Below are 19802 nucleotides of genomic sequence, written 5' to 3'. Positions count from 1 at the left end.
TTGTTAACCCGCTTTTTAAATTTTCAAGGTTTCTATTCTTTCAGTCCATTTTTTTTTCTTTAAGCCAGGAATTTTTTCTCCCCATAGGTCAAGTGTTTTCCCCAGGCAAGGGGACAGGGATTATCAGTCAGAAGCTGAAAGCCCTTGGGGCCAGGAGTGCTTGCTCCCCTCGAGCCGAGGTGTCCCAGTGGCCGTGCTGGAATACGCAGCGTAGAGAAGCCTTCAAATGTCTCCTGAACTGCTCAGAGAGCAGATCTTTCTCAAATCTTTCATTGCATAAAGTGAGTTTTAGTCACTGACGGTGGCCTGTTGGCAGGGACCTTGGCAGTGAATGCTTTCTTTTCTTCGCGATGGGATCAAACAGAGCGTGTGGGTCGCTGCATGGCTGGTGCTAAGTCCTAATCCCGCAGAGAGCAGGTCCTGCCCAGCAGAGAGGATGTGAAGCAGCTCCGTGTGCTCTCTTACAGGGAGTTCATGCAGTTCTTTCCAGTATTAAGTGAGCAGACGCTCAAAACGTTGATGTATTTGGAAGATTTACCCCCATGGAAGTAGGTCTCCTCCCCATCCAGCCCCAAACACTTCCCCTGGTCGGTGCAGTGCTGTTGAGGGCTGCCACCCTTCTCCTTGCTGGTCCCTTATCAGGGGACAGGAGGGAGCTCTGGTCCCTAGATCCTACTCCTCCATCAGTTTTGCAGTTTTAAGATGCTGTTGTTTAGTTTTGTTTTTTTTTTTTTTTAAAAAAAGCTTTAACGTGTTGTGTATCTCTTGGGGAGAATGGGGATGGGGAAAGCCTTTTCCCTTTGCCTTTTTAGTGCACTCAGATTTTCCTGGAACTTCCCCCATCATCATTTCTTACGGTGCTAAATCTGGACTCGTGGGGCATTCTGAAATGGGAGATTATCACAAACAGTGGTGCAACTTCAGCATGTTGAGACAGAGCCTTCTGGTGAGTGGGGCAAGGATTTTTGGCAACCTCAGCACCTCCAGCTCAACACTGGCTGGTGCCAGGACCCGTTCCCCGGCCTGATGAGCCCTCCTGACACCATCTGCACACCATCACACTGTTCAACAGCCTCCACATGAGCACAGCCCTGTCCCAGTTGCTTTTGGGAGAGGTTCCAAGCCTGTTCCATTTCCTGACCCTTACCTGGAGGCTGTTTGGATCAACTTGGGCATGATTTAACTTACTACTATAGGCCCAGGCACCGCATTTAGTCCTTGTTCCTATTATTTATCCACTTGTGCATCTTTATTCTTGTCATCTCTCTGTGTAGGGGCTGAACTCTTCCAGGTGAGGTGCTTTTCCAGGATGGGACTGTGTTCTTGGGGCCATCTCTGTTCATCCTGCAGTGCTGCACAGCAGCATCGTCCTTCAGCTTGCTGGTAGTAGCTGGTCTTCCCATGGCAGGATTTGCCTCTGTTCTAGTTTTTTCAGTCCTTTCTGCCACCTTAAAACTCCGATTTTTGTGTTAGTGCCCGTCACAAGACAGGTTCTTTGTCTGCGTGTCTGCACCCTCAAATATTGATGGCAGTCTGCAAATATCGATGTCATCCTGGCAAATCCCCATTCCCCGCTAATGTGTTCGGTGCTTAATGTGGAACAAAAACCTGGGGAATCCAAGCAAAGTGTGTCACCAGAAAGTGTTATCTACAAGTTCTGGACACGAGGCAGCCCTGGCATGGGTGTGCAGTGCCGATAGAAACCCGTGTCTGTGCACCACCAAAGGGACGGGGCTGCCTCAGCACGCTGCTGGGGTGCTAGGAGCACTGGAGCCAAAAGAAAAGAGGCAGATGGGGTGTGTAATTCTCAAATTTAATCCATTAAATTGCTTCAAAAATGAAATCCCTCCTGTTTTAAGATTTTGAAGGAGAGGGACCGAGGCTGCTTGCTTGTTGTGAACAAAGGAGAAGTTGAAAAGCACCAGGTTGCCTTAGATGATACGTCATTAACTGGGGGTCTTCATAGGAAGTCTAGGACTTGAATACTTGACAAAAAAATGTTGGTGGTGCGGGGAGCTTGGTTTTTTGTTGATTATTTGTTTTGAGAAACACAAGATGAGTAAAGAAACCTGTCTGAGGCACATAAAACTTCTTGTGTCAGCAGAACCAGGTGCAGCTGAGGGTAATAGCCAAAACGTGCTGAAAGCAGATATCTTTATTCCCGTGTACTGTCAGCAGGGATTTCCCATTCACGTCTGATAATTCAGTTCCCAGTTGCAAACAGAATTTTACCTCCTTATTAATCCAGATCCCTAAGGTAACGCCGTACTTCCAGCCTCCGTGTGCACCTTTCCTGGATGGGGTTTCTTTCAGTGATCCAGGACCCTGCAGCCTGATGAAAGCAAGTCACCGTTTTTCTCCCCTGTAGTGCTTCTCCATCATTTTGGCAGGCCGGAGAGTTCGTCCTCCCAGAAGCTGGATAAAATCAAAAGGATATCTGAGGCTTGGGGCTCGTGGTTCTCCTTCGCAGCAGCTGGGCACTTATCAGAGATGCGCACGGCAGAAGGGATGGCTCAGATAGCAAAGTGAAAAGCGAGCAGCTTTTATCTGCGTGCCCAGGGCGTGTTGATTGCTTGAGGTACTGCAAGCTCCGAAGTTGTTATGTGAAATTACCAGGAAATTACCATTATTTAGGTCAGCCAGATCGCCTTTCATGTAGGCGCAGCTCTCGTTACACCCATACTTCAAAAAAAATAAAAAAAAAAAAATCAGGGCTGAAGGAGCAAGCTGCTGGGTGTCGATGCAGGCAGCACTTCTGGTACCCTCTGGAGTCAACATAAATGTGAGTGGGAATGAAGTACCCAGGTATAATATTAGGTGAGTTTTATGTACAGGTGGTCAGGCTGTTCTGTTTAGCAGACCCTGTTGCTCATCCATGGAGATGCTGGAGAAAAACAACAACAAAAGGCAATGGTTTGCAAAGAAGTCAAAGCACGAGGCTTAAGTCTGCTCACCAGGAATCCGTTTCTGCATCTGGATGAAGCCTGGAGCCAGGTTTGTGGTCCCCAGGTGAAGATTTCATTTGAGCCGACATTAATCTCGCCCTGCCATCCATATTGTGATCACCTCTCCCAAAATTTCTGCATTATGTAAAACTTCCTAGCTTTGGGTTTTTTCGATGGGAAGGCTTTGGACAAGCCCGCGCTGTACGAAATGCGTGGTACAAAATTAAAGGAGCCCCAGATCTGCCCCGTGCGGTGCGAAACGGAGGGGCTGTAGTTGAAGACAGCTCTGTTTGATGTTACTGGCATGCAGCTGCTTGTCACCAAACATCTTCGTGGCACATCGGAGCAGCTAAATGCCAACCAGAATGCAAGTCTGAGATCTTGGGACTGGGGGGAGCGGGGATCTTGTCAACTGGTGTGTGTTAATTCGTACATGTGCTCTCTCCAGCGCTCCCGTTCCCTAATTACAGCCCTGCTGCTGGTGCTGGGATGAATCAGAGCAGCTCACGGGGGGACAAGATGTAGAAGAATCCAGGATGGAGAGCCTGGATGAAGCTCTCAGGGCTCTGATCGTGCCTCTCCACCTTGCTGTGATCCCCGGGAGCTTCTGGTCTGGAAGCAGATCCACCGAGGGACGGGCTGCTGCTCGGGAAGCCTGAGCAAATGGCTCATTTGCATGGCTCCTTCGTGTGTTTTTTGCAGAGCCTGCTTCATGCTGCAGAGCGCCAGGCTTCGCTTCTGACGAGCAGGTGTTTGGCAAGCAGAGACATCGCACCACGGCCGGGCTACAGGAGGAGGAATCTGTTACCGGCGTCTCGATTCAGAGTCCTGGCTGCCGATCGGGAAACTTCGGCTTGAAAAGTTTTCTGAAGTTCTTTGCTTGGAAATAAAAAAAAAAAAAAAAAAAAAAAAGGTCATTCTGCTGGGCTTCCAGCCCCGTGCTTAAAAACGGGGCTGTGCAGCAGGATCTGGGCCTAGGGAGAATTCGTTGATGTTCCCAACAAGGGAACCCCAAGTTCTTTCGCCTTTCTGTGCCGCTGCTGCCCTGCAAATGTATCAGCCTCCTTGGCTCTCTGTTATTAGGGACAGAGCATTTAGCCCTTTGTCCTTTGCAAAATCGAATTCAGTAGACTTCAGAATTTGACTCGAAATAAAGCCACAAGTGAAAGTTTGACTCAAGTAGAGCCTTGGCTTCAACCACCCAGGTTGTTGTTTTGTGTTTTTTTTTTGTAAGACTCTTGGGAAAGCTTTCGCCCTGAGAAGTGAAGTCTGCCCTTTCATCCTGTAAAGAGCACAGAGGGGGTTTAACGTTTGGTGGACATCAGCCAAGAGATGCTGCAGGAAAGGCAGAAGTTGCGTAGTGGCTTTTCCGAAGCCTTGCTCCGATTTTTGCCCTCACCGAAAAGAAATAATTTATCTTCCAGAGAGATTTCAGAGCTGTAGGAGTTGTGTCCAGCAGGAGCAAAGTCGGTCAGTGTGGCCGACTTCAGCGTGAGGCTTCACCCCAAAAGCAAATCCTCGCTGTTTGTCTGCTCCCTGGCTGCTTCAGCATCGTGTGCTCTGCCTTCCAGCTGGCTGAAACGGGCGCGAAGCGTTGTTGCTGCCTTTCTTCCAAGGAGCTGGCAAAGCCCCGAGCTGTGAATCCTTCAGCACAGACACAGAAACTGCATCGCCGTGCTGCAGGTGGGGGTGGTACACGAGGAGAGGTGATTGCACACCTGATAACAGGTCCTGCTGCGTCTTTTCCTGCCAGATTACCCCCAAATTCCTCTCCTGGTGCTGAAGCTACCCCGAGGAGCGAATGCGTTGTCCCAACAATTTGCCATCAGCATGGTGCGAGAGCTTTGAACTGGAAGGTGCACACGTTAGGTTGCTTTTGGCCATCTGACTGAGCATCTCCAAACATTTTACAAAGAAATACCCCCCTGCACGGCCCCCTGCAAAGAAAAACTGGGAGAAGACCCCAATATCAGGATATATTTGGTTCGAACAATGTCAAATTTCAGGCTTAAACTAGTGAAGTTTAAGAAATGAGCACCCCTCTCCTCCTTGCTTTTATTCTTTTGTTGTATTTATCGTGTTCTCTCCTATGTCCCACCATCCCTCTCTTTTTATTTCTTCTTGGATCCAGCGGTTTGGGTCTGATTGAAGCAGAGGAGTCAGGAGGGTTCACTAAGAACCCTCGCTCCCACGCTCAGGTTTCATTTCAGAGTCAGATTTAGGAAACAACTTAAGCCAGACCAGCAAAAGATGCATTATTTATTTTATTTTACTTATTTATTTATTGAATTTTCCCCTTCATGTCTCCCGAGATGATTATTTGAGACCAGCTTGGGAGATAAATCCTGAAATAAGTTTCCTGGCAGCGTGGGGCTGTGGGCACGGCGTGGGTGTCCCTGTAAAAGTTGGATGCTCGGAGGAACCGGCGAGATAAATTCGGTGTAATGAAGTCCTTCGGTCTTGTTACAGGCGAATCTGTAAGACACTTCACATCCTGTCGAAGGGGAAGTTTCTCTCGATGATATTTCTACCCTCGGTTGCTATTTGTGACCCGCGAGGTCCCTCGTGGCTCACCGAGGAATGCTGCGAGCGGGGGAAGTGGAGCAGATGAAGCCAATTCCCTGAGGTTGCTCAGGAGGTCTGAGCTGCAGCTGGGAATTGAACCCCAGTCATCCGCCACCCCTTGCTTCTAACTACCCAACGAGAATTTCCTCCTAGTGAGCTCCTGATGGAAACCGCGGGGCCAAATGAAGCGGGCAGATTGCAGTCGCTGCTGGAGGATGGCTGCAGCCTCGCTCTGCTCGCTGCTCATTTGGAAAGTTTGCTGCCTCCTCCCCTCCGGTGCTCCACCTTGCCGCGTTGTGGGAGGGGGAAAAAAGAGTTTGAATGACCGTGAAGAGCCCAGATGTTGTGGCACGGGGGGCAAGGAAGCACGAGTGGGCTCCCCGTGATGCGCAGAGCTAAAAATAATGAGCACGGAGCTGCCTCCCCGCAGCTCGGTGGGCACACGCGCCTCTCCAGATGCATCTTCCTCGGAGCGGGGTGCAGGCAGGAGGCTTCGTGGCTTCGTTTCTCGGCGTTTTGATTTCTTTTTTTCTTGTTCTCAGAGTGCCTGCGGGCCCGAGGGGAGCTCAGAGCCCTGTTAGGTCCTCGGCTGGGCGCGAAACGGATGCGTCGCGAGAGACTCTGTAGGTGAATTGAAGATTAACGGGGAGGAAGGCAGCAGCCGCGTGACATAAGGCAGCAATAACCAGCTTTAACGAGGTTCAGATTGTGCAGGGAGTTGCTTTATTAGCTGCTGCGAGCACAGGCAGTGCCCTCAACTCATCCCCTGTCAAAGCAGCACCATCGTGCGCTCGCACGACGTGGTCCAGGAGGTCCAGGTCCCTTGGGAGAGCCCGTCCTGGTGGCACAGGACCTGGACAACCTCCCGAGGAGCCCTTGGGACTTTTTGGTGACTTCAGGTCTGGGATAGTGATGGGGAGAGCACACCCAGGCATTTGGGGGATGTTTTCTTACCTCTTGGGGTGTGCAGGGAGTAGGGAACAAGCGGAGCGAAGCGGCTGCTGCTCCCTGCAGCACGGATCGTAGTAACGTTGCTATGGCCACAAATCTCTCAAATTGCTGCAGCCAATTCACGAATTTCCTTCTTTTTTTTATTACCTCCTAATATCGAAAACGAGCTGTGCTGCCAGAAACCTCTCCCAAGGAAATCTCCTACTGCCGGAGACAGCGAGAGCCGCGCCGGGGGCTGGGTGCAGGTAACGAGCTGTTGTAGGGGCATGCTGCAAGGAGAAGCTCTCATTTTGGGATGCTTTTGAGGCAGAAGTAATTAATTTAAACACCCAACTGCTCGCTTACATCCCGTGGCTCCCTGTTAATTAGTTAGCCCATCTCCAGGGTGATTGGAGGTGGTCCCGTGGGGGTTGTGTTAGGGCTTTGGGCTTTTGGCTGCGAGCAGGAGGCTCCTAAACACCCCTAATTCCTCTGTCACTGCCTTCGGTGGCCCTGGGCAAATGGTTTAGCTCTTCCTTGCCTTAATTCACTTAATTATTGCTTCCCAGCATCTGCAGGTTCTCGTAATTGTGCTGCGGGTTGTGCGTTGAGGCAGTAGCAAAGCAGATCTGTGGTCTTGCACAGGGGGAATCTCCAGCACGTTTCCCAGGCAATCTGCAGCCAAGCAAGCAGCAAAACTCCTCCTAAAACTGGATGCCAGCGGGTGGTGCCGGCGTGACCTCGTTGGCTTGAAATCAAACTTATTGTCATCAGTTTATCGATGTGATGCTCACTGAAACACCTCCTCGGTCCTTGCTGTCTTCAGAATCACGGGTTAGGTTTCACCGTGGTTTGAAATGTTGGAGCAAAAGCTTTAGAGCATAAAAACCTTGGTATTTCATGATTTTTTTTTGCCTATTTGCAGCGCGTGTTGTTTGAGGATCTGTGAGATTTATGGCTGTCTGATGGGATGGAGCATTCCTGCCTGGGAGGGGAAAAGGCAGCGCCCCGCGAGCGTCTGGGTTAAGGGTTTTGAGCTTTTAATGACTGCTGGCTTGTTCTGCTCCGGCTGGTTTGGTTTTGAGGCTGTTGTGGGTCCCTGTGCAGCGCCTTGGGTTTGGGGCCAGCGTCGGGAACAAGAAGCTTTCAGCACAGGGGCTGGGTTCAGCTGCTGGGTGATGGGACGAGCCTCTGAGGCATCCCAATTTGGGGCTGGAGACAGGATCGGACCCAAGGCAGAAGCTGTGTGCCGTGCTCTCACCCCATTTTTTTCCTGTTTGGTTTGCACTTCCTTCTCCCGCGACTTGCGCTCACCATACCAGTGTTTTGAGTTAATTTCTAAGAAAAAAACCACCCCTGTTTCTGCAGCTTCAGAGGCAGGAAATCCTCGTTAACTGCAGCGTGGCTTTATCAGCCCGCTCTCACGCTGGCAGCCTGAGCTTTGCCATCCCCAGTTCCCCTTCCCGTGGCCCAGCAGGCTTGGTGGGGCTGCTTGTAGCTCCATGAGCAGCTGGAAACATCAAGGCTGTGCTGAACAGGTTTGAACCACAGAGAAATTTGACAAAAATTATGGCTGGGGAAGTCCTAAATTCCCCCTTTCCCCACAACTCGCTGTCCTAAATGACTTTTTCTTTTAACCTGTGACCTTTTCTCTTGCTGTTATGTTAGAAAATCACTTTGAAGCGTCCCAAATGTGTGTGAGGATCCTTCCCAGCCTCTCTGGCTGCCTGTAGTAGAGGGCAGAGCACGGAGCCAACTGCGCGTGGCTGCAGGTATTTCCCACCAGAGGTGGATCCCTGCCTCGGGTACAGATAATTCCCTATCATATCACCTAATAATCATAACCACCTGATCTCTATCACCTGGGTAGAGGAGAACGTGCTCCTTCTCACCCAGGACTCCACTTATTCCTTTCCTCTTTTACTGGTCACCACCTCAGCACCTCCACTGAACCATCTCCAGTGCCCAGGACTCGGTTCTGCTCTGTGCCCTTAATAAAAAGGCTCTGCTGCTCTCAAATACAGATAATAAATACCTCTGATCCTCCACGTGTGTGTTTGGAGGTGCAAAAATGGGGCAGATTTCTGGGGAAATCTTTCCCAGCTCCCTTCCTGGGATCAGCATTCAGCGACCTTATCGCGTGCTCCAGCCCCATCGCCTTTATCTCGGTCGTTCTGAGATTACCTATCTGAAAGTGCCAGAGGGTTATTAATCAGCTCTGAAATCGCCACGTTAAATATCTCTAATTATTCTGGGGGCTTTCCAGCGAGTGGAAATTGATGCTGAAACCTGCACTTTCTGGCCAAGCTGTGCTAGGGTGCCCAGATCTTGCTCCATGCCCCTCGGAGAATGAATTTTAGGAGGGACCAAGCGTGGAATAAGGCTTCTGCTCCTAACTCTTGCCTGAAGTTTTTAGGAAAGGGAGCATTTCTGCCAGCCAGGTGGGCCTGGCTCGTGTTGACAGCACAATTTCCCCCCCTGGTTTTGCATTCCTTATACAACCAAACCTTTTCTCTTCCCCTCCTGCCTCTCCATCATGGCCAGGAGGGTTTTCTCCTCCAGCAGGCAGAGTGAGAGCTTTGGTGATGCTTTCTGACTCTGCTGGGGGCTTTGAGGGGCTGACCTTTCCATCCCTGGGGTCCTGCGGGTCAAACCATTTCCACCTTTATCTTTCCCACCTGCTGCATACATAAAACCCCTCCAACACCTGGAAGAAGCCAAAAAAAGCCAGGTGCTGACTGCACTCCTGCCCTGTCAGAAATAAGCAAAGATCTTGCTTTCATCTCCTCTATCTCCTCCAATTCTCTACATTTCCATGTGAGTTTTCTTGGGAAAAATACTCATTTTTTGTTCCCTCTCCTGCAGCAGAACAAGCAGGAAGGGCTGAGCCGCGCCGTCGTCTGCATTACGCAGCGCTGATGCAAATCTGAAGCTAAATTCAAGCTTTAGACGGGAAAAAGCTGTGACTTGGAAGAGCATTAGAGCCGTGTTACGTCTACACGGGGCTCTTTAAATCATAAATATCATATATTTTACTGATCCGCAGAGGAAAGCTGCTTACAGTCAGTGGATGGCAGGCAAGGGAATCCGCTCCCCACTCCGGATGCCTGGAGCTTTGTAAAGACATTTTCCACAGTCTGCTGCACGCATTGTAGCAAGAGGGCAAACTTCGCTGCCACTAACTTTGCCCTATTATTCCAATCTTTCACCCCAAAAAACAAAAATCCCGGGGCTCGTTACGCCGTGCCTCCGAGGACGCGAAGTGCCAGCCTTTCCGTGGGGCCAAATTTCCCGAAGCTTTGCATTTTAAATGTATATTTTTTTTTAAAAAAAAGTGTTTTTAAGGTTGAGGTTGGAATGATACGGCTTCCATCTGGGAGCTATTTTAGTTTAAATTTGCAAAAACGTGCTCTCAAACACACGCGAAAACAGATTGTCCTTCCCCGTGTACAATCTCTCAAGGCGTAGGTATTTTTTTTATAGGTTTAGAGCAAGAGTTACTGGGGCTTTTAATCGAGCATCACCCATAAATTTCCTCTATGGATCATTTGGGGAAGATTAATAGGGGAAATGTGTTGATAGCAAAGAATATGAAGCTCTCCCTGTGCCCAGGTAGCTCAGTGGCAATAAAGTTGCTGGCTGGTTTCGCCTGAAAATGGGATGCACTCCGAGAAATCCCTTATAAAAATCCCCTATAATGTTGGAAATTGAGTGTACCCGCACAGGAGCACACGTGCTCCACCCTAAACACCCGAAGAATTTACCAGCTGGTCTCTGGTCAGGGTGCCACAGGGTTGTGCAGTGTGGGATTTGGTGCAGTATGGGATTTTGGGCAATATGGGATTTTGTGCAGCTCGGATACGGGGAATAGATGAAGGTGGTGGGTGATGGGAGGCAGCAAGGTGTCTGGGATTTTTTCCAGGGGCTCCTGGAGACTTTCCAAAGAAAAAAAAAAAGAGCTCGTGGATGATGCAAAGCCCTGATTATGGAAACGCTGCGTGTCACAAGAAGCGTTTTATCTTCTTGCTCTGATGCCCTGCTGTGATGCAGGATGTTTGAAGAGAATTTGGCTTAAAATGTGCTTGTTAGGGTGCCTTGTGTAAAACTGGTACCTTCACGACGAAAATCGATGTTTTTGTTTGCAAAGAGGTGCTTGGGTGCTGCGGAACTCCTAGGGATGGGTAAAATGGTGAGGTTTTCTTCCAAAGGGCTACAGGGCCTAAACAGGATAACGAAACAAAACAAAAACTGTAGGTAAAGGTGGGTAAGGGGAGGAAAAGAGAGGAAAAAAAACTGCTTTCAGTTGCTTTTGTTTTGTCGTCTGCTAATTGTCAGCCAGGAGTTGCGCTTTTGGGGAAGGCTCCAGTGAAAACGGCTCAGCTGCTTTGGAGAACGAGGCTGAGAACAGAAACAGCTCCAACGATTCAAAAGGAAAATAAAGAGGAAAAAAAAAAAAAGAAAAAGAAAAGCACGGTGACCGTTGGCCTTTAAAGCTGCCATGCCCCCACTCCTGGGAGCAGTGATTTGACGTCTGGCAGATGTCTCCTCTTGCAGTTCCCATGAAAATCCACCAAAGTGGAGCCAGCTTGGAAACGTGGAGGAGGAGGGAGAAAAGGAGGAGGAGGAGGAGGGAGAAAAGCTGCGTTGCTTAAGCATCGCTGAACACCTCCCTCGAGCTTGTGCATGTTAAAATTAAAGTTATCAGTGAGAGCAAAGACCTGCAGGAGTCCTGGCTGGGAGGAGAAATGTGTGAGAGTCCTTGAAAGATGTGTTTGTCTTAAATTCATAGGCTAATGCTTAAATTTGCCATTTTTTCGAGTTATTTTCGTCTGATGGTCAGTAGGGAAGCAGATGTGTTTTTAAGGATGGTTTTTCCCACTTAATTCATTTCCTTTTGTCCGTAGCAAAAGGAAATGGAGTGTAACATCCCGTGGTAGAGGTGTGGGGTGGGCAGAGGAGGAGGGCATGCCCAGCGAGCTCACCCCAGTTCCCAGAACAATTCCCAGTTCCCAGTAGTTCAGGGGCCAGCGGTGCCATCTGTGGGGACTGGGAAATGCAAACAAAAAGGATGTTTTCACTTCCCAAAACTGCTTGCATGGAAATATTAGCAGGGCAGCTTATTTAGCTCCGACATCCGTGTGTTAAAATAGACGTGGGAAAAGCTGGAAGAGCAGCGGGGCAGTGCTTGGAGGGGGGAGAAAATATATAGGCTTGAAATCCTTACATCTCCCGCTGCCTTTGGTGGGTTGAGGGAGGAGAAAACACAAATCCCTTGCACGGAGAGAGGGTGCAGGATGCTGCCGAGGCTGGCGGAGGTGAAATTATGAAACAGGCACGTGCTGGGGTCCACCACTGGAGGAGATTCCCGGGAAGGACTGGCTTTTCTCTCTCTTTGGCCAAGCTTTGGCAGCTCTGGAAGCTGTCCTTCGGCTGAAAGCAGGTAACTGGGCTCACTGGGGGGCACGCAGCCAGGTATTTTCAGGTCGAAATGAGTTTTTCCTCGCTGTTGCCTTCCTCAGAGGTAAGAGTAAGAGGTCCTGACACTCCTTAGGCATCGCCTTATCAGCTCAATGGGCAGGCTTGGGGACGTGGAAGGAATTTAGGGGGGTTTTAAAGGGGATCTCTGGTCAGTTTGGGATCTCAGTAGTTATTCAGTCTTGGAAAAGAGGACCTCCAAGGGATGCTGGAGCTCCTGAAGTGGGTGCTGGGGACACCCGGAGCTTGCAGGTGGGCATCTCCAGCGTGTGAGCTGCACGGTGCGTACAGGGCACGGTCCTGCTCGGCTGGAAGGGGATCGATTATCAGCTCGGATCCCTTTTCTTTCTGCTGACTCAGCAGCTTTTAGGGCATTTCAGAGCTGTTTCGCCTCCTGTGGTGAGTCCCAGCCCAGACTGGAACAGCCTCTGGAGTTGAGCAGGCTGTAGGAGCTGATCTGCTGCTGGCAGGGTTGGGCTGGACTTTTGGGAACAAAAAAGACATTTCCCAGCTTGTTGCTGGGAAATGAATTGTTTTTATTAGCTTCATAACAAGCTGAGTTTATCCCTGCTCTTCACAAACTTGTTTTAAGTGCACGGCACTAAATGGCACTGGAGGATACTTGACTATAACAATTTGCTCTCCTGACTCCCTCTCTTCCCTATTTTGCTAAATTTGCCCATTTTCTTTTACTGTCCCTTTCAATGTCCAGTGAAAAGCTTTTGCCTTCACCCCTCGCTACCAGAAACATCACAACTTGCTTTCATCTCCCTCTCTCCATGCAATTACAGTTGCACAAACCTAAATTTCTGTCCTTGCAGTGCGATCCTAAAATCTTTGCCTTGCCCAGCAGGGTTGAATTTCCCATTTTTTAGGATTTTCTCGCTAAATAGAAAGCGGATGGCGGATGGCTCCACGTCTTCATCACCTCACCCCTCTGCCCACATCAGTTAGGGTGTCGCACCCTCGGATGATCTCCGCGGGTGTATTTTTGTGTTAGGTTGCTGCTGGAGGAGCCTCAGTGGATATATTCAGCTCCCTTAGCGCGGGGGATCGAGCTGAAATAAGGGCGCTGAGAGCAGGTTTCGGATGGCACAATAGAAGGCCGGACAATGCGGGAAATAATGACGGTACGGGCAGAGGAATGGAGGAAAAAAGGGACGTGGATGAGAGCCTCGGAAGGAAAGAAAATAGGGAAGCGAGTGGATATAATTGGAGGGAAAAGGGGAGATGAAAGCAGGTTGTGATGGTTTTGGTACCAAGGGGCGAAGGTAAAAGTTTTTCAGTGGGCACCGAAAGGAACAGCAAAAGAAAATGGCCAAATTCAGCCAAAGAGGGAAGAGAGGAGGGCAGAAGAGCAAATTGTCCTCGGCCATGCCCTGCTGAGCCCTTTAATCCCCCTCTATGTCCTCCTTCGGTCTCCACGCTGGAATTTCCCCCTTCTCCATCACTTTTTCCTCAGGGACGCAGCTTCGCCTTGCCCAGCCGTATTTATTGTCCTTTTCCAAGCGATCCTTGCTTACCCATCGCTGAGCACGGGCGTGCTGAGGCTCTCTGCAGCAGACATCTGCTGCTGGCTTCCCTGCCACAGCCAGCAGCGGTGAGGCTCTGGGATCGAGGCTGGCGGTGCTCAGCAGAATAACCAAGGACGGAGCGACATGAAAAAAGTGAAAGTTCATTTTTTTGGTTTGTTTTCTTAAAAAAAAAAGCAGCAGCAACTCGTGTATCAAAGATTAGAGGGGTCGTTTTCACACTAAATATTTCGATCCCCCCCGATGCCTCCTGGAAATCTGGAAAGACCTCAGCTCGCCGATGGGTAACGCATCAAAGCAGCACTTGCAGATGGCACGGGGGGGTCATGGGGCTCTGAACCCGTGCCCAGGGAACGGCTACGGCCGTGCTGAGAGGCCGTCTGACCAGCTGCCTCCTTTTGGACGGCTCCTTGCATCAAAGGTGACCTGAAAGGCTTTTAATGCAGTAAAAAACCAACAAAAAAACCCACCTCTATAGCTTAAAAATCCCGAGCGTGGTTCTAAGGCTGCTGGTGTGGGGCTGAAAACTCCCTTCTAAGGCTTCCATCTCTGCAGGTCAAATAAATGACCTTCAGAGCATCATTTCTTGCAGAAACCTTCCTAGCAGAGGTGCTTTTGAGGCACCAAATAAAGCTGCCTCAGCCTACGGAGCTTGGGCACCGAGATCCACAGCCGGCGAGGCTGCCTCCGCCTGCGCCCCGAGCACCGAGCACCCCGGTTCAGCTGCCTCATACCCAAATCAGGACCTGAATCGGGACGAGGGAGCAGCTCCTCGTGCATTTCCAGCTGAGGTTGGTCACAGGAACTCACTGCTTCAGCCAAAGCAAACTAAATTGCTTTTTAATCGTCGGTAGCGCTGAGTCCAGCAGGACCCCGAGGCGGTGCCTGGACGAAAAGCAGATGCCTGCTGGCTCGGGAATCTTCACAACGCTCCTGCTTTTGCCAGCTCTGTTTGAGGCTTGCCTCTGCCAGCCGGGTCGCATTCCAGCCCTACATCCATCTCCTCCGGGGACGGACCCAGCAGGAGAAAGGCGTTACCTCGGCGTGGCGAAACAAACCCCGCAGGGCTTCGGATGTTCGCGGCGGCTCCTGGGATCGGGGCTGGAGGAGCCAAGCTCCCCACCTCGTTCCTGATGTCCCTGTGATGCTCAGCAGCACCTCTGGGAGCTGTGCCATGGAAATCTCAAGGTCTGAGGTGCTGTCCCGTGCCCCTCGAGAGGTTTTTTGGCCTCTGTCCCTTGCCTAGGAGCATGAGCAAAGTGGCGCGTGTCCATCCCGGGCATGGCACATCCCACCTGGGGGACGAAGATAAAGGAGAGAAGCAAACTGGCACCGGGTCTCCTTCAATGCCAAATACCAGTTCTTTAAAGGCTGGGGCTTTTCTTTTTGTGCTTTTCCTTCTTTTTTATTTTTTTTAAACAGCAGCTTGCTCAGGGAGGGACCTTGTGACAGCACCTCTAAAATCCTTCAGCTGCTTGAATCGCTCCAAGGAGCCAGGCAATAAAAGAGCTGGAATAAAACGTATCCCACAATGTCCTTCACTTCTGCTGACAACTGCAGTTTAAATTACTGGTGCAACCTTTTAGCATAGCTAGCTTGTAAAAACTAATAAAAAATAAAATGAAGTCGTAACAGCTCCTTGCCACCGCTTCTCCGAGGGGGAGCAGAGAGCGAAGCTGCCTTTCTTTTCGGCCGAGCTGGAGGAATGTACCAGGACTGCTGCTGATGTTGTTTCCTGATCCCTGGCATTAATGCAGCTTGTAATTTTTACATTTTGTTACACGGTGGTTATGGGAGAAGGGGGCTTTGCTTTTATTGTCGGGTGTTGTTCATCCCATGAGCACCCTAACGTTGTTCAGAGCTTGCATGAGAATTGCGCTCCGGAGCTGGCGGGGGAGAGGTTGGTTTGGGTGACGCCAATTTGGGCGTCCTATTTAGTGGGGGGCTAAAGGCTTCTTTCTATTTCTTTGTGCTCTGAATTCTTAGGTCCCACATGTCTTGGGTTTCAGGGACCCAGAATAAGTGGGGTCACTGAAAACCTTGCCAGACCTCGGTCAGGGAGCCAGCCAGGGCTGCGGGTGGTGTCGTTCAGCCTCAAAGCGTGGATTTTGTGGGGCACAAGGAAGCGAAATCCTCAGCTGCGGCTGTTGGGTAACATCTTCCCTCGTCGTTTCTGAAGAACTCTGGAAAGGGCTTTGCAATCCGGGGAGGAATCGGGGGCGGAGGGGTCATGGCTCTTGGTTCCCGTTTCTGCAAACATCTCAGAGCCTCGCGCAGCTGGAAACGCGCCATGTCCCGCAGCTTGCCAAGCCCGAAGAGCTCTCTTCGGGGTATGTTTACTTCTTCAGAGCTCAGAGATGCAGGAATTGGGAAGCCTTTTGCCAGCAAACGATGGAGGCAGCTTTTAAAAGCAGCTGCCAGTCCCGTTGCTGGAGCCCAGCACCGAGCCGAGCTGCTCCTGCTCCGCTTTGCTCCCCGCGGGGAGCGCCGGCAGAGCTCGGGCTGCGAGGCTGGAAAGCATTAGCGAAAATAAGGGTGGGAAGAGGGAGATTTGGGAGCTCTGCTCGTGCTCCTCGCCAAAACTACGACTGGCCAGAGCTGTGGAGGAGCCCGGAGGCAGGATGTGGATGGCCCCGACGGGCAGCACCGAACCAAAAGGAGATGCTGCCCGCTGCAGGGGTATTCGCTGCTGAATGGCTGTCCTCAGTAGCTAAAGGTATTGTGTTTTGGGTCAGTTTGCTGTGTGTTTAGCTGCTGAGAGCTGACGTTTTCTTGCAGCAGAAGCGTGGCTGAAGTGGGATTTGAGCTGGGGAAAAGCCTGGCTGAGGAAATGTTGGGAATTGCTGGGCTTGGGGCTGGAGCTGGAGGGAGAGCTCGTGAACAGCTCGGGCTGGGCGGCTCGCGGTGCTCCCCTTTGACCTTGGCACTTAAGGAATAAAATTGACTTCTTTTTTTTGGTGGGAAACGGTCAAATGGATGTGACTGCAGAGCTTTTGGTTGCCAGGTGCTGTCGGGGAAATGTTTTCTGTTAGGGGAGCTGAGAACTGCGAGCCGCCTTGGAGCTGGCGACCCACATCTCGTCCTGTTTATCTACAAAGAATTGGAAATATCCCTTCTCCGGGCTGTCTGGTGTAGGGAGAGCTATCAGTAGCTGTGCCTGTTTCCTCAGCTGGTGTCAGTCCTGTGGGAGCACTGGGGCTGCAGGAATCTCTTGTTTTGAAGTGGCCTGGAAGGAGAGTTTTCACCAATTTGCTATTAGGCGGCGTCTCTCGAGGCGATGGGTAATGAGTTTCTTAAATACACGTGGTCTTGTTTCTGTTCTTGTATTAAACAGGAGAGGAACCCTCGAGATCAACACTTAGAGGAAGAGGAGAAGAAGAAGAGGAGGAGCTGATGTGATGCCGGACAGCTGCGAGCCAAGAAGCGGTGCAGAAGGTAAGACGTAAAGGAGCCCTGCAGCACCAGGCTGCGCCGTGCCCGACTTTAAACTGCTTCTCCCCTTGCTGTATTCTAACACCAGAACATCACAGTGGTGTGGTTTTCCAGCACCGTTCTCCCTTCTCACCATACCCATTAAAATAATGATGAGAGATGGGGAAAGCCTCAAAGAGTTGGGCAGCACCGGGGCAGTGTCACTGTGGAGTCTTGCTCGACCCCATATATTTTTTGGCCACCCACTTTCATTCAATCATTTCTTATTTACTCCAAGTCCTCGCCAACTGCAGCTGGCAGAGCCTCAGGGGAAGAAGCAGCGTTTCACGAGGTTCTGATTCCAGCACTTTAAATTCTGGCTTTAAAAGCAGCACTGGATGCTGCCGATGCTCTGAGCTCGCTCGCTTGATGTCTCCGTGCCTCAGGACCCGAATCCTGGCGCTCAGCAGGGAGGTGAGGATCTGAAACCACGTGCGTGATCTGCAAATTTTTCTTCTGTAGTTTCATTCCCTTAGCAGATTTTTGTCCCAAAAAGCTTTGTAACCAAGGTAGGTTCGCCGTGTAAGGGTTGGTCCATGGGCTGCTGATGCTGGGGCGTGTGGTTGATGGGGGAGCACGGGCAATCACACTGCAGAGGCTGGAGATTGCAGCCAGCAGCACATTTCTCCTCCACTTTTCCTGTCGCTCCTGTAGTGGAGCCAAAGGATGGGAATTTGGGTCCCTTGCTAAGAAGCAGACCCTGGGGTATTGCCAAAACCACTGAAGAAGCTGGGCTTGGGTGAAGGGGAAGTGGCTGGAGCACGGCGTCACTTCTGCCTTCAGGTTCAGCTCCTGATCCTGATCCTACTCATGCTCCTAGGAAAACTTGGCTGAAGTGTCACGGCCCAGACCGCAAGCAGCAGACTGGGTGCTCGCGAGGTCCCGTTTGGCCTTGAACTCTGCAAATCTGTGAAAAAATCACAGCTGCAGCCCTGCTGACACAGTTCAAGCCCCTGCTTTGACTTGCTGTCAGAAGATTCCTCCAGGAGCTCCGTGTGTCCTTGTGTGTCGTGCTCGGAGCATCTGCTCCGGGTGTGCTTGGCTTGAGCTGCTTCCAGCAGAGATTTCGCTGCTGGTTTCCTCCAGGAAATGCAGCCCTGCAGGATGGTGCTTGGCTGTGGCAATCGAGCCATAATGGTGCTCGTTTCAGTTCCCTTTTTGTTGTTAAGTTCCCTTCTTGTTTCGTTCGCTGTGTTTTAGCTCTCTGCCTTCCCCCAGCTGCCCGTCTGCGGTCTGCGTACATCTGGGGCGGGAGAGGAGGTTCTGCCTTGTTGGAGTGAAAGAGTAAATCCTTTTTGATTTATTCCAGAGCAGCCCTCGAGCTCAGCTCCCGTGAGAGCCTGCTGACTTGCAGTTCAAAAGCTCTCACTTCTTTGAGGCCAGGCTCTGGTCTCCCATCTTGCCTCAAAGTTAAGCTGAAAGAGAAAAATCTTTTCTTCTTTTTTAAAAAAAAAAGAGGGGAGAGCAAATAAGCGTGCTGTGTAAGGGAAGCAGCCCTACCTGCAGCAGGAGGGAAAGCCAACGTACAGAATTTCGGGTTAAAATCCGGTCGGTTCGTGTCGGCTTTATTTTCAAGGACCTAGCACATTGTTTAGGAAGTGTTTGGCCGGGATAAATACTTCCTTCCCAGGCAGCGCACTCGGCTGGCTGAGATCCAGCCCCTGAGCTGAGCCTACATTAAAGCAGCTTTGCTGTTTAAAGCCCTACACGGCAGTGGTACTTCTGATCCCGAATTTCCTGCAGATCTGCCGATAACGAGGTCTGAGAACTCGGCTCGGGCCGGGTTTTGCACGTGCTCGCTGCCAGCTTTGGTCCTTGCACTGAATTTCACTGCAGGCAGGAGCACAGCTCACCATCACCGACACGTTTTTTTAGGAAGAAACACAAAAAGGACATCTCAGGGGAACATTTAGACCTCACATCTGCATTTTTTGTTTCTTTCTGCCCGCTCTGAGCCTTTCGAGGTGGAAGCTAAGCTGCTCGAATGCAAGCTCTAGCATGCAGTGCAAGCTGAAGTGTGGCTTTCTAATGCTAACATCATCCCATGGAGCAGCACTAGCTCTGAGCAGCAGTTGTTCATATCAAATAGCCATCTTGACATAGCAGAGGGATGGGTTTTCACCTTAAAATGCCTGATATGCTGGGCATTAGCAGTGAATACGGACCGTGAAGCCTCATACTGATGACAGGCAGTGCACTCGGAGATGCAGACAGCTCTCTGTCATATATAGATGTAAGTACAGTGCAAAATGAGTGTGTTATTATAAAATAAGTGAGGTATTATATGCTAGTTGTCTCCCTTAGGACCCTTCTTAGGCTGTATTTATGCAGTCGTTGCTACAACTGTGTTTGCAAGGGCAGAGGTAATAGCCAGAAGACCTTTAATATATGGGACCCTCCTTGGAAAACCTGCTTTTCCCTGAGCAAGGTGACCTTGGCTCTGCTTCTAACGGGGGAAAGCAGCACTGCGGTGGAAAGCAGCTGCTGGTCGGTGCCGTGAAGGCTTGGTCGGATGCCAGCAGAAGATAAAACACAGGTTGGGGCGGTCTGCAGCTCAAACTGCAAGTGGGGTTGTCAGCCTTGCCATACAAGATCTGCGTGCTCTTCCCAAGTTGTATATACCAAATACATCCCTGGGAGGTGTGTATTATTTTTTTTTTTTTTAATTTTTATTTGAATAACCGGTGATGGTGTGGCACAGTGGGAAGAAAAACAGCTTTCCTGCCTGCCTCCAAGGATCGCAGTGAGCTGGGCAGTGGGTACCAGCTAAGCTAGCCCTTACGGGCATGGGAAAAACCCCGCATGATGTTTTGCAAGCCATTCTTATCAAGCTTACCATTTTCAGAAACTATTTCAAGGTTTTCTGGTCCGTGGAACGCAGGTT

General features: G+C 50.5%; 1 protein-coding gene across 4 annotated transcripts in view; it reads left to right on the top strand.

Annotated features, from left to right (window-relative positions):
- EXTL3 (exostosin like glycosyltransferase 3) overlaps positions 1-19802 on the top strand; it is a 109736-nt gene that overhangs the window by 49427 nt on the left and 40507 nt on the right. For 3 of the 4 annotated variants that reach the window (XM_084513310.1, XM_084513309.1, XM_084513308.1), the window contains exon 3: positions 16782-16882. The gene's annotated coding sequence lies outside the window, so the exon portion shown is untranslated. Of the gene's footprint in view, positions 1-15786; positions 16164-16781; positions 16883-19802 lie in introns of those variants that run through there. The other variant, XM_084513311.1, reaches the window with a different exon arrangement.

This window comes from Aythya ferina, assembly GCF_964211825.1.
Source record: "Aythya ferina genome assembly, chromosome: 3".
Lineage (NCBI taxonomy): Eukaryota > Metazoa > Chordata > Aves > Anseriformes > Anatidae > Aythya > Aythya ferina.
This window is presented reverse-complemented; position numbering and strand designations above follow the sequence as displayed.